This window comes from Phascolarctos cinereus, unplaced genomic scaffold, assembly GCF_003287225.1.
Source record: "Phascolarctos cinereus isolate Bilbo 61053 unplaced genomic scaffold, phaCin_HiC Scaffold_9;HRSCAF=440, whole genome shotgun sequence".
Lineage (NCBI taxonomy): Eukaryota > Metazoa > Chordata > Mammalia > Diprotodontia > Phascolarctidae > Phascolarctos > Phascolarctos cinereus.
Window position 1 is genome coordinate 10582907 of NW_027556402.1, and position 14120 is coordinate 10597026.

The 14120-nt window shown below is 37.7% G+C and overlaps 1 non-coding gene across 1 annotated transcript; it reads left to right on the forward strand.

The window, feature by feature from the left end:
* The first annotated feature begins 5222 nt into the window (after window positions 1-5222).
* On the forward strand, window positions 5223-5327 carry LOC144455572 (U6 spliceosomal RNA). The gene has a single exon (XR_013484285.1). It is a non-coding gene; the product is annotated as a U6 spliceosomal RNA (small nuclear RNA).
* Window positions 5328-14120: the final 8793 nt, after the last annotated feature.

Genomic DNA, 14120 nt, shown 5'->3' on the forward strand with positions numbered 1-14120 from the left:
ATCTGATCCTTTATTTTTTTTTGTCCTTCCCACCTTTTGGAATTGAATTTCTTTTTTGAGAATGGGTTATTTAATTTTTTTTCTATTTCTTGTTCTATTAATCTGAGTCTTTCATATTTTTAAAAATACATTCATTGATTTTACTTGTTTTTTGTATACAATTGGACAAAAGTTTGTGAATAAAGTGAATAGAAAATAGTCTCTAGTAATTTTCCTTATTTCTTTTTTTTTTTTACATGTTGTGAATTCTCGTTTTTCTTTCTTTTGTTCTCTTTTTGGTACTGGTACTCCCTTAAAATTAGTGACTAGTTTGTATATTTTGTTAGTTAAAAAAGTTCCGTGTCATATTCGTCAATTCAGTATGTTTGAGTAAAGTAAGAAGTTGATGCAGTATTCAAATTTGAGTCTTCCTGACTCTAAGGCCTGTACTTTAGCTACTATGTTGTACAGCTTCCAGGATAGTCAGAACACTCAGTAGCTCCACATTTCTAGCCATGGATCCAGTGACACAGTGCTGATACAGTTAAGAATTAGCTGAAACTCTTCCTCAGGCTTGCTTAAATGGCAGTCATAATTTTACTTTCCTCACCTTGACTAGGCCTTCTTGGCTGATATTTAGAGAAATCCCTTTGTTACCTCTCCTCTTCACACAAATATCCTGATTGACAATGCAATCACTGCCACAGCAGATACTTTGTCTGAAAACCCCATGAAAACTAGAAATCCTTGTGGCTCTGGGCCTTCAGTCAACTTGAATCTATATTTTTATTTATATGTGTTTGGTTGCAAGTATTAATAAACTATTTTGACTTATTCTAGTATTGCTAAGTGAAATTTATCCAAACTCATTTTAAATTTGCTTGACACTGCCTTTGTTTTGTTTAGCTCTTCTTTGATTTTGAGAGTTTCTATTTTGGAGCTTCTATGGGATTTTTTGATTTGTTGCTTTTCCTTTTTTTTTTGTATGACTGATGCATTAATTTGTTCTTTCTTTTGTTAAGATTTTTGGGCAGATAGATGTCTCCATAATGATACAAATGTGGGTCCATCTAAAAGTCTGGCATATTTTTTCATTGCTGTCATTTTCTTTAATGGAGTTATATAATGTTATTATGATTTGTTCTTTGATCCACCAATTCTTTTTAATTAAAGTATTTAGTCTCCATTTTGTTTTGAAGTTTTTCTTCAAAAGCTTTTTATTGATTATAATTTGAAATAGGCAGTGTTCAATAAAAATTATTTAATCATTTTAAGCATTTGTTTATGAATATTTCATGCCTAGGAAATGTTTAATTTTTGTAAGCATGCAGAAAAGATAAGAATATATACATTCTTTTTCTATTTCCAGAGATCTAGTATTTCTAATTTTTGTAAAATGTTATCCAGTTCCATAACATATCTTGTTTTCTTTTTGAAAGTTTAAGGATGATCTTATTCAGTCCTTGGTTGAGTGTTTCTTCTTTTGACACATATATACATATTTTATGTGTATGGTTACATTACACATAAATGTAAATAGATATAAATCCAGGGTCTTTATCATTTCATCTTCATCTTTTTCTTGATTCATATCTATGATCATATTCATATCTACATCCTCTAATCTGTATCAACCTAATCTCTCTTTATCTCTACAGTTATCCCTTCCATGCTGCAGGGTTCAGGGTCATGGTGCCCCCACAATCCAGGAAAATCTGTGTAAAAAATTTTTAGCCTTCCTTTCTTACTAGGGAAGAAGTCTGAATTTCTTTTTCTTTTTCTTTTTGGTTGTTTATAGTACCTCATTGTAAAATTTGGGTTAATATTGTATAATACTATATATATGGTACATTTCTGAATTTCTAAACTTTTTTCTGTGTTTTCTGCTGGCCTTCGTGTGTCATCTGTAGTTTCCACAAAACTCTCCCCAAATTCCTGTTTGATTTCTTACACTAATCCACAATATATCAGAACCATGATGGGGAAAGTGGTGATGTGGAAGGGATAACTGTGTTATCTATGTCACCTTATCTAAACATGTGAATATACATATTCATATATGTAATTGATTTATATACATACACTTAAATGTATGTATATGTGTATGTATTTATGTGAATATATAAATATATTGCATTGATTTGTATATATATTTTAAAATAACATAACATGCTATATGAATATACACATATGTGTACATACAGATATACACACAACACAGCATATAATATGCATATTCACACATATTTTAAGTATGCATTTCACATGCATATAGGAACATATATACACACACCTATGCACACAGTACACACATATATGTGTATGCTAAGGCACATGTGTATGCATGTCTGCGGATCATGCCCCCCTATTTCATTGGCAGAACCCAGAAAGAATTTTCCAGCACCCTGAAGAGTTTAGTGGCTCGAGTTTTTGATCATGTTCCTCTCAATTTTAGCGGCCCTGTGACTAGCACACCAGTCCCATTTAACTTTTTGACACCTGTTACTTTTTACAAAGAGATATTTACTTCAAAGATATAGCAAGAACATAAAATATCTTCTCCAACTCGAGATATAATCCCAGCTCCTACCCCAGTCCCTCTTTCTGCCCTGTGCTCTGCTCCCCCAAAACACATCACCTCAGCCTCTGGGGAGATGAGGGAAATAAGGCTCATTAGACTTAGCAGAATTCCTATGTAACGTTAGTCAGTCAGTTAAAACATTTATTAAATATCTACTATGTTCTAGGCACTGTGCTAAGAATTTGGAATATGAATACAAAAAAAAAAAAAGAAAAATAGTTCCTGCCCTCAAAGATGTTATAATCTACGGGGGGAAGGAAATACACACGCGTGCACACGCACACACACACACACACACACAAAGCTAACAAGGGGGTAGAGTAAGGAAGCATAATGGAGATGTTCCAAGAAGTCCAAAGGAACGCAGCCAAGTGAGAAATGAAGAGTCTAAGTCCAAAGCCTACTTTGCTGACTTAGTGGCCACATCCCTGATTCCTTGCTTCCCAGGACTTTGCTGCTGAACTGATTCTAACACCCTCACATCCCAATGAGTTTTTCTCCCAGATTGGAGACTCCATTTGCTGTACCTAGAATGGAAAAAAAAAATGACGAAGGAAAAGGCCACAACCCCAGGCCTGTTTCTGAGGGCAACATGGCCAGGGTAGGGAGAGAGGCACCCCTTAGACCTTTCCTCCCTTTTCCCATTGTGTCACCCACTGTGAATAAAAGAGTCTTTCATCCTCAGACGTGAATGCAGGAAAAATCCCAACATTGCTGTCAGGCAGTTTTAATGCCACAGATAGTTCTGTCTATGAAGCTGATGGGGAATACAAACACTGCTCCCTACCATATGGCGAGCCAACACAAAGTGTCTACTTTTGCTTTAATCCTCCAGTCTCCCATAAGTCACTCCCTTAGTATTATCTATCTAGGTGACACCATCTTCTAAGCGTGTGCCAGCCTCCCATTATCATCTACCCTATTTGAAAAATTTACTGTCTGCAGAAATGAGGCAAGGGTGCCTTGTGAACCCAACGTCCACATCCCTGATCTGGAGCAGCTATCTGTGCTCTCCAGGGAGTCGTAAGTGTGGTTCTTTAATTTGACTTCATAGAACCAAAGAGGAAAGATCCTTAAAACAGTCAATGTAGCATAATCATGTATAGTCCCACATCTGAAGAGGAAATCACTTCTCTCCAAATGCAAAGTTTTGCAGATTCAACAATAAAGAAACATGTCACCAAATTCGCCAAAGATTGTTTGTTTAGTACTCAATGGGTATCTGATTTGGTGTTCCAATAACATTCCTCAACTCTCAAGCAAAAAGACAAGACAAAAAAAAAAGGCATAAGCAAAGAAAATTAGTTTCTTGTCTCAGAAGGAAATGTGGTTCCTACAGAGCTTTCCAGACCACATGGAGGTTCTTCCATATGGATTTATGGATTTGTGGAGCTAGGCACTACCCATCACTCTCAGATGAGAAAACTATCCTGAATGAAAACTTTTCTACTATTCCCTCATTGAATATAGCCATTCAACAGGGGTCTGCATTATCTAATTGTCCCTCCCTACACAGAACACACCAAAATTCTCCAGGACTGCAGGTACAATAGCTGATCCCCTAGGAAATACACGTTGGAAAAAAAAATCAATCTTACAATTTCAGCCAATATTGTTCTTTTTATAGTCGTTTTTTGTTGTTACATCATTATTGGTGTTATCATTTTTTGCCAATTTCTCTAGGATTTTACAAACTACTGTATCTAAATTTAAATGACCAGGTAGAGACCTTCTCTAGAAGTGCCCACAGATGTGAAGGGCTCAATTGTATCCCTGACAATTGTTCCACATGTAAAATGGGTTTGTTCTGGTCCCACTCTATCATAGCCAGGCCTGTTATAGTTTACCTCTCCAGTACTCTGGTGATGTCTTCTCTCCCACTGATTTAAGCCTCCAGCAACCACATTCTCCCCAATTCGAGGGGCCTTGTGACTAGCACCCCACTTTAATTTAACCATTTCATATTGAATTGGCTTTTACAAAGGGATATTTACTTCAGAGATATAGCAAAAACAAACATAAAAATATTTTCCCCAAAGCCTCAGGGGTGTATACCCCTCCTCCCATATTTGCTCTGTTTCTGAAGAAGGAAGGAAGATAAGGTACATAGTGTAGGTAAATTTCTACATAGCATTAGACCTACCAAGTTCAAGGCCAAAGGCCTGCTGAGTTGGTGTGCTTATGCCTGGACCCTGGCTCTCCAGGGGCTCACTACTGGACTGGCTGCAACACCCAGTCTAGATTCCTGTATCTCAATGGCTTGAGTTCCTAGATAGATTCTCCACCATATCTAGGCTTTACTTTAAAAATTTCCCCTGGAAAATAAGTTAGTGTATTAGAGGAAATAATTGGATAATAAGAACTATGGAAGGCAGAAGTGGAAAGATTATCACAAGAGATATAAAATCTTATCCCAGCAACAAACTCTCTGAGAATTAGAATGGACTGGAAATAAGTTAATGATTCCATAAGATAATGAGAAATATTAAAATGAATTAAAAAGATTGAAAACATAGAAGAAAATGTAGCATCTCAGATCAAATGACCTGAAAAATAGACACAATTGAGGAGTCATTGGATTAGCTGAAAGCCATGACCAAAAAGATCCTCCATGGCTTCTTTACTGAACTGAATGCTACCAATGAAAATTTGGCAAGGGTGCTTACTTTAAGCAGCAACAGATAAGAACCAGGGAACTACATAGAGAAGATCAGCATGGCCCTTGTGCAAGGATAATACACAAATTCACAAAGCATGCCATATTAAAAAACAAAAGAAAATTAAGCAAGAAAAATAAAGCTAATAATTTCCACCAATTGCTACAGGGCTTGGCAAGTTGGTGAAGGAAACTCCCAATACAAAAACTCTTTTCACCAATGCAGATAAGCATCTTTGTTTTCTTTAACCTCATAATCTTAGCTGGCCACCCGGAAATGCCAGGTAAGCCAAGTGGCACAGGGGAAGGAGTTCCAGGCCTGGAGTCAGGAAGACTTATATCCTTGGTTCAAATCTGGCCCCCAGACACTTACTAGTTGTATGCCCCTATACAAGTCATTTAACCCTATTTGCTTCAGTTTCCTCATTTATAAAATGATCTGGGGAAGGAAATGGTAAACCACTCTAGTATCACAGCCAAGAAAACCTCAAGTGGAATCATGAAGAGTTGGACATGAACACAAAATGATTGAACAACAAGAACAAAAGTCTTACTTGATGGGGCCAACTGGGAGATTAAATGACTTACCGAGGATCACACAGCCAGCATATATGAGAGGCATGACTTTAACCCAGGTCTTCCTCACTCTGAGGCCAGCTCTTTATCACCTATGTCATTGGATGCCTCTATACATGTTAAGAACATAATAAATGTATCAGAAATGAATGCCCTACCATGCCATCACTATCTGTCTCTGTGACTCTATCTTTGTGTCTCCATATTTGGCTCTGTCTCTCATTAGGACTCTCATTTTCCCTAAGTAGATAACTGGAGGGAAAGAAAAATATATCATTTACCTCCTTAGAGGGTGAGAAATGAAGTTTGTGAACCCTAAAATGATACAGAAATGGGAAATCACAATAGAAAGAAATGTGGGCTACTGAGAAATTCAAGCAAAAGAGGAGTTGCAGTGGATATTCTGTTTTGAGACTTTCTAGGCTTTTTAATTTAAAAAAATGTTATGTAATGATAAGCGACCTTTTTGGGCTTCCTTGTCTTTGAATCACATCCATAACTAAATGTTTTGTCTTCATCTCCACCATCCAATCTAGTTAACAGTATTAATTGAATTACTGGTTCAGTTGAACCATCAATCACCTAAGTGAATTAGTTGACCATTTGGGTACTGAAATGACCTGAAGTTTTGGTGTCATAGAGACCAAGCTTGGCATCTTAAATTGGATCCTGGGAAGTTCAGAGCTGCCTCCAAGCATTGTATCTGAGTGACAGGAAAGCTGGCTTGTCAACAGCCTCAATCTTTCACCTCTTTATTTCACTTACTTTTCTCCTTAGTCTCGCTCATTTTTTCAGTGTGTGGGAAGATTGCCAAGTCTCCTCTGGAGGGGGAGAGGAAGTAAGTGTTCTAAATCCCTAATTCCCCAAAGTAATTTTGGAGCAGGACACATGTTCTGGGCAGACTTCATAGTTGGGCAACACCACACACAATTTCTCCCTCCAGAAGTGTGTATTCTGCATACTTCCTTATCCCAAAGTTAATTAGTCAATGTACTGAATACCATAAAAGAAGCCCCAGAACACCTGAGCCCAGGAAATCTCACATTGCCATTTATATATGAGCTGAGAAACCAGCTTGAGCTTGGATTTGACCAATTCAGAAAAAGCAGGTATAATTAGCCAAAGCCTTGTTGGAGAGGCAATCTAACCTGCCAAGGAAGTGGGAATGCCACCCGCTGGCCTTTCATCAACAAAGAAATCTTATTTTAGATCTCCATGGGTCAGAATCTCTAGGTTCTATACCTCCAGATGCCATTTTTCATTAGAACAGAATGCAGTAGGGCTTTTTTAGAAGGTCTGGTGATTTTAGTAGTATTAATACTAAACTCACTGAATGTCAGTATAGGAAGGGAACTCAGGGTAGTCTATACTGGGAATAACACTGCCCTCAACAACATTGTTAATGCTTCCTTGTTAGGAAACCTCTGGTGACAGGGAACTCACTACATCGAGAAGCAGCCTCTTCCATTGTGGATAACTCATTGTTAGGGAGTTTTTTCTTACATAGGGTTTCCTGAGAGGACAGCGTGATATAGTGTAAAATAAGGTTAGCCTCAAGTTAGACTTAAGTTTTGTTCATACTTCAGGCACTTACTGGCTTAGTGACCTCTCTGAGCCTCAGTTTCCTTATATAAAAAAACGAGGTTAACACAATAGTACCTGAAATCACTAACTAATGGAGATATTGTGAGCACTTAATGATATAATGCATTAAAGCACTTTGGGAAAAATGAAAGCATTCTATAATGTTAAGTAATTGTTATATGTCAAACCTAAATATTAGTCTCTTAAACATTTTTTGATACATTTGTCTCAGTTCCCTATATATTTGAGAAATGAGACCTTTATCAGAGGAACTTGCTGTAAATCCCCATCTTCCCAGTTTCCTGCTTTCCTTCTAATTCTGACTGTATTTTTTTTTGTGCAAAAACCCCTTTTTAACTTCATGTCACCAAAAGTATCCATTTTGCCTCCCATGATCCTTTCTATCTCTTCTTTGGTCATCAATCCTTCCCCTATCCACAGATCTTATGGGTAATTTTTTCCATGCTTCCTTTATTTACTTATGATAACACCTTTTATGTACTGATCATGCAGCCATTTTGTGGTTATCTTGGCACACAGTGTGAGATGTTGGTCTATACCTAGTTTCTGCCAGACTACTTTCCAGTTTTCTAAACAGTTTTATTCTCAAATAGTGAGTTCTTGTCCCAATATCTGAGATTTCTGGGTTTCAAACACTAGGTTACTGCCCTCACATGCTTCTAAATATTGTGCACCTAATCTATTCCATCGGCCAACCACTCTATTTCTTATCCAGTACCAAACTGTTTTCATGATTACCATACTGTTTGAGATCTGATACTGCCATCCCCCTTCTTTGTATCTTTTAAAAATTGATTCCCTTGATATTCCTGCTAGATGAATTTTATTAGTGTTTTTCTGGTTCAGCTCATTCTTTAGTAGTTTGACTGGCATAGCACTGAATAAGTCATTTTATTTAGGTATTATCATCATTTTATTAAATTGACTCAGCCTACCCATGAGCAATTAACATTTGTCCAATTTTTATAATTTGTATTTATTTGTGTGAAAGGCATTCTTGTAATTGTGTAATTGTGTGTGTCTTGGCAGGCAGAACTTTCCAAGTATTTTATGCTTTTTGAGGTTATTTTAAATGGGGTATCTCTTCCGTTGATTTTGTATTATTGTTATATTTTGTCGAAAGATTTTTGTACACCTATATATACATATACATACATATATGTATAATATGATTTTTAATTGATACAATCAATTTTCCTAATAGTTTTCCCAATATTGGACCCATCCTGTATTCCTGGTATAAGTCTAGCCTGGGGAAAGAAGCGCTGTAAGCAAAAGCTATTTCTTGATTTTTGATGGGATAGTTGAAAAGGGAAAACAGGAAAATCAAAGAACTAAAAGGTAGAAAGTACCTTATATTGCCTTTAAGACTACAGGGCAATGACTAAACAAAGGGTATTTACATTACATGAGTGGAACACAATTTTATTATGTTGTAACAAATAAGGAAAAATGATTTTAGGGAATGCTGTGTGATATGAACTGATGCAGAATGGAGTGAGCAGAATCAAGAGAACAATTCCTATAAAAAAGCCACATTATAAGGCAACTTTGAAAGATATAAGAATACTGATTAATGAAATGAGTAACTATCTCCAGAGTACTTATAACGAAGCATGTTGTCCAACTCCTAATAGACTTGATGGGCACAAGACATACTGACACATTTTTGAACACAATCACCATGTGGATTCATTTCACTTGACTATGCTAATTTGTTGTCAAGGTTTTTTTTCTCTCCTTGTTTCTTTTTCTTTCTTCCTCCTCCTCCTTCCCTCTCTTCTATTTTCCCTCCTTCACTTACTCTCTTCCTCCTTCCTTCCCTCCATCCCTTCCCTTCTTTTCTTCCTTCCCTTCTTCTGACTCCCTCCCTCCATACTGTCCTTTTTTCCTACCTTCTTCCATTCCTTCTTTCCTTTCTTCATCCATCCTTTCTTCCTCCCTCTCTCTTTTTTCCTTCCTGTCTTCTTTCATCTTTTTTTCTCTCTTTTTTGATTAGAGTGAATGGGGATGCAGAGAGGAGATTGACAATAGTGATCTCCACCAAATGAGGGCCATGGAAACATTATACATACATACATACACACACACACACATATACACACACACACACACATATATATACACATACATACATATATATTACTTATATATGAGAAGAGAACAGAGAGAAATTTAGTAGGAAACAAAGAAGCAAGTCCATTTTGAAAATAGCATAGAATTTATCACACTTCTAAAAAAGCCTGATGTATGAAGTAAAGATTATGTCATATAGAGTCATCTTTTTTGTTCCATTGTGTATTTGGAAATGCTCTTTTTTCAGTGCTTACATTAAGAATTTAAAAAGGAAGAAAAAATGACATGACTGGTGGTAGAGAATTGCAACCAGAACAAGACCAAGGTCATGCATCTGGATGGAGTGAGTCTTTAAGGATGAGGAGCTACTGAGTGAAGGTGGAAGGGGAAAGACCTGAAGAAGGAGTGATGAGCAAGACATATGTCTACTCAGCCTCCTGGCCCAGTGTGTGTGTGTGTGTGCATGCACGTGTTTAAGTGCACACGTGCATGCTTATATGTGCACGCGTATGGGTGTATGTATACATACATATGCACATTTATATGCACATGCACATGTATACTCCTGTGTATATATGCACATGCATTGTGTGTGCACATGTGTGTGTATGTTTATACGTGTACATGTGTGTGCATTGAGACAGGGAGGTGAACATAAGAGAAGGTTTATCTGGTGCTAGAAACAGTGGCTAGGGAGTGTATTCAAGAGAGAGCTAGTAAGAAGATGGAAGTGGTAAGATAGAGAGGTCTAATGTGAAGGGCAGTTTGTTAACATTAGAACAAGAATTCTCTAGGAACAAGGGTAGGGTTGGGCAATGCCCATATCCTTTCTCTGTATATTGCCATTCAGATCTTTTCTTCAGTGGCAGCCTCAGGACCAGGTGTCAGGTTCTCAGTTTCTTTCCTTTTCCTCCGCAGAGAATGAATGAAAAAGGAGAATTCTTCAGAGAAATGGAGTCTGCAAACAGCTGTACAGTGGCTGTCTTCTGCCATAATGCTGCACTCTATCTATCAGCAGGGTCCCTTAATGTCTAGACAAGTGGCAGCCCACCCAGATGTTGGAAATTATATTAGGAGACCATGACTACATCTCAGATCTCCAGAGTTCTGAAGATGGGACTCTTGATCTTTGAGTACATATGTCTTCCAGAAATGGAAATAGACTAAACTGCTTCTTATTTTGAGGTGGGAGAGAGGAAGACAGGCTACCCTTATTGCTGTTATCTCCTGGCAGGCTAAGTCTAAGAACTAGGCAAACCATTTTTTAAAAATAAATAACACTCAAACATTAGTGGAAGAGTAAACTGTTTCCAAGATGTATAACTTAAACCAGGCATTTAGTTTTCATGTGTACAGATATAGAAGCAGATGCATAGAAAGAAGAAAGATGTATTAAGAACAGCATATTGAGATGGGGCTAGTTTAGAGGTATACAGATGGGATCTTTTCTGCTGATTGTCTTATGTGGGAAAAGTTCTGGATTTAGAGAAAGTTCTCCATCCCAGATATAAATGACCTGGTCCCTTCAGGTAGGGGTAGGAGACAAGGGACAGCTAGGTAGCACAGTGGATAGAATGCTGGGCCTTGAGTCAAGAAGAAGCTTTCTGAGTTCAAATCCAGCCTCGGGCATTTATTAGCTGTGTGACCCCAGGCAAGTCACTTCACTCTTTTTGCCTCAATTTCCTCATGTATAAGATAAGCTGGAAAAGGAAATGGCAAAGCACTTTAGCATCTCTGCCAAGAAAACCCCAAATGGGGTCACAAAGAGTTGGACATGGCTGTTAATTACTGAAGAACACAAACATAGGAAACAAGAAACATATGGACAATTTTATATGGAAAATAAGACAGAGTTTTCACTGTTACCTCTATTTGAATCCATCTAGGAGAACTGACCACCCCTGCTTATCTAGGTAGTGATTAGAGCTGGAGCCCTGCCAGCCAACATGACACCCCACCTTGTCTACAATGAGCCTGGAGACTCATGGGATGCTCTTGGCTGTATACCCAACATGCATACTTAGGTTGTCTGAATAAAAGCTATAACTCGAGTTAGGCTCATTGAAGCCTTTCTCCAGATCAAGCCAGTGACATCACAAAAGTCCCTATAGAATTCTATTTCTCAGAGTCTACTAAGGCTTCCCACTGCTGCTAGAACTATGAGCTTAGTCCCATTCAATAAGTAGTAGTAGTAGTAGTAGTAGTAGTAGTAGTAGTAGTAGTAGTAGTAGTTGTTGTTATTGTGGTTGTTGTTGTTAACTATAACATTGTTGTTCTTGCTAACCTTATGATCCTACAATTTGAACCCAGGACCTCTGGAGGATTCACATGAAATAATTTCGGTAGGAACACTTGGGCCCCAAGGTGAGACCATAGACCATACTGTTGTTTGAAGCAAAAAAGAAGAAAGGAAGAAAAAAGGACCCTCTAGAAAGTTAAAAAAAAAAGGAGCTACTACTACTAAAAAAAATCATCCATTTTCTTTGTGGGCTATTTGTAGGTAGACAGCTTTTGTATCCTTGGGTGGCTGGTGTGGATCTTCATGACAGAATGCTCTGAACTGAACTAAAAGGAGCTGTCCACTGTCACCTTCACCTCCACCCCCCTCTCTGCCCAAGCAATAGCAGGGGGTGTTATGGGCATAAGGCTGGGAAATAGAAGCTGATACTGACACTCACCTAATGCCAGAACTAGTTCACTCAGTGTTCTCCAGTCTGCCAGCCAGAACCACATTTTCCTCACAGGTCCCATTAAGGGGTGATACCAGATCTTTTTCCCCTTTTGAGTCCTCTAAAGGACTGTCTATTTTCTTCTTCCACTGGGGCTGAAAAAAAGACTTTCCCTCATATTTGTCTAAGGACCCAGTAGTTCCACCTCTATCCCTAGGGAAGAAAGACCTGGCATGGTTTTATGTTAACCACATAGGTTGGCTCTACAACTCAGTGGTTAGTAGAAGTTCCAATACAGATGTGGACTCCTGAGACCTCATATCATCCATTTAAAGAGCACATTCTCCCTTTTTTGGTTAAGTTGTTTTTCAGTGACAGCTACTTGGTGAAACATTGGATTCAGAAGAAGAGAGAGAGAGAGGTAGATAACCCCATGACATATTTGACCCATTCATTTTTTCCGAGAATTTCTGATCTTCCTATATTTTTGTGTTATTCTATGTGACATTGCTTAGAGTATGATACTGCTCCTGCTCCTGCTTCTACTTCTACTACTATTATTACTGCTGCTCCTATTATGCTACTGCTATTCTTACTGCTGTTGCTACTGCTGCTGCTACTTCTACTACTACTATACTCCTGCAGCTGCTCCTACTACCCAATAGATTTGTTGTGAGAATCAAGTGAGATAATGTATCTAAAGCACTTTGTAAATCTTAAAGTGCTATGTAAACATGAGCTCTACAAATGAGTTATTATTTTTTGCATCTCCTGTCTTTTTCTGGGACCTTTCAGTTGGGCTGTGCAAGTTAACCTCAGTTTCCTTTAAAAAAATAGGAGAAGCAGAAAGGGTTTAGCCTTTAGCCAGATCAGCATTCATTAAGAGCCTACTGTGTGTGATAACTACTTGGCTAAATGTTGGACTCAGAAGAGAGAGGCAGATAACCCTGTGCCATATTTGAGCCATATCAATTTTTCTAAGCATTTCTGCCCTATACACACACACATATGCATACATACATATATATTTGAAATTCTATGTGATATTGCTTTGAACATTATTGATGGAATTATGTAGATAATAAATAATATTCTCTATATTATAGACCCTTTCTTTTTGTTGATTGAAGATTTCTATACCCTTTCTCCACCTTTTCATTCATAGAAAATAGATCTGGGAAAGTTGAATTTTGAGTTTCTTTTTTTCCCTATTATTTTGTTCATGTTTTACATTATTATTTTCTTGTTATAATGTTGAATTTTTTCCAGTTCCAAGGTTTTATTTGGAGACTTACTATTTATCTCTTAATATTTGAAAAGAATGTTATGTATATGATAGAAAAAGTACTACTTGGGTCTATCAGAGAGTTTGAAAGGCAGTAGACAGATGTTGTAGACATTTGGCTCTAGGCTGCTTCAAGTCCACCAAAATGAAAGTATTTGGAAATCACTGAGACATTTGATATTGTAATACTCTAATTGTATACACATCATGGAAGGAGCTATGTTAGGAATGAATGAGAAATAGTGAGACATTGTGGCTAGAGAGCTGGCCCTGAGGCCAGAATCCTGACCTGGGGATCACATCTAGACTCTGACACATACTGTTGGTAGGACCCAAGCAAGGCACTTTACCTCTCAGTGCTTTCTAAGTCTAGAGCCTGCAGAAGAAGGTGTTGAACTGCATTGGCAGGAGATTCCTCACCTGAAAGTTTCTTATATAAATGAAAATCACAAGTCCTCTCCTCAGTGTTGTGAACCCACTGTACCATCTAGCTACCTTAATATCATCCTTTATAAGTGATCAGAAAACCTCAGCTTGAAGATCTAAGCTGTACAACTCACTACCCCCAAAGCAGCCCATTGGCCTTGCTTAAATCTAATTTTTGTCTAAAACCTCAGTCTTCATTTCTGCATCTTCCACTAGTTTTTCCTAGTTCTGGTGTGTAAATCTTGCCTTCCCTACTGCACCCTTCAT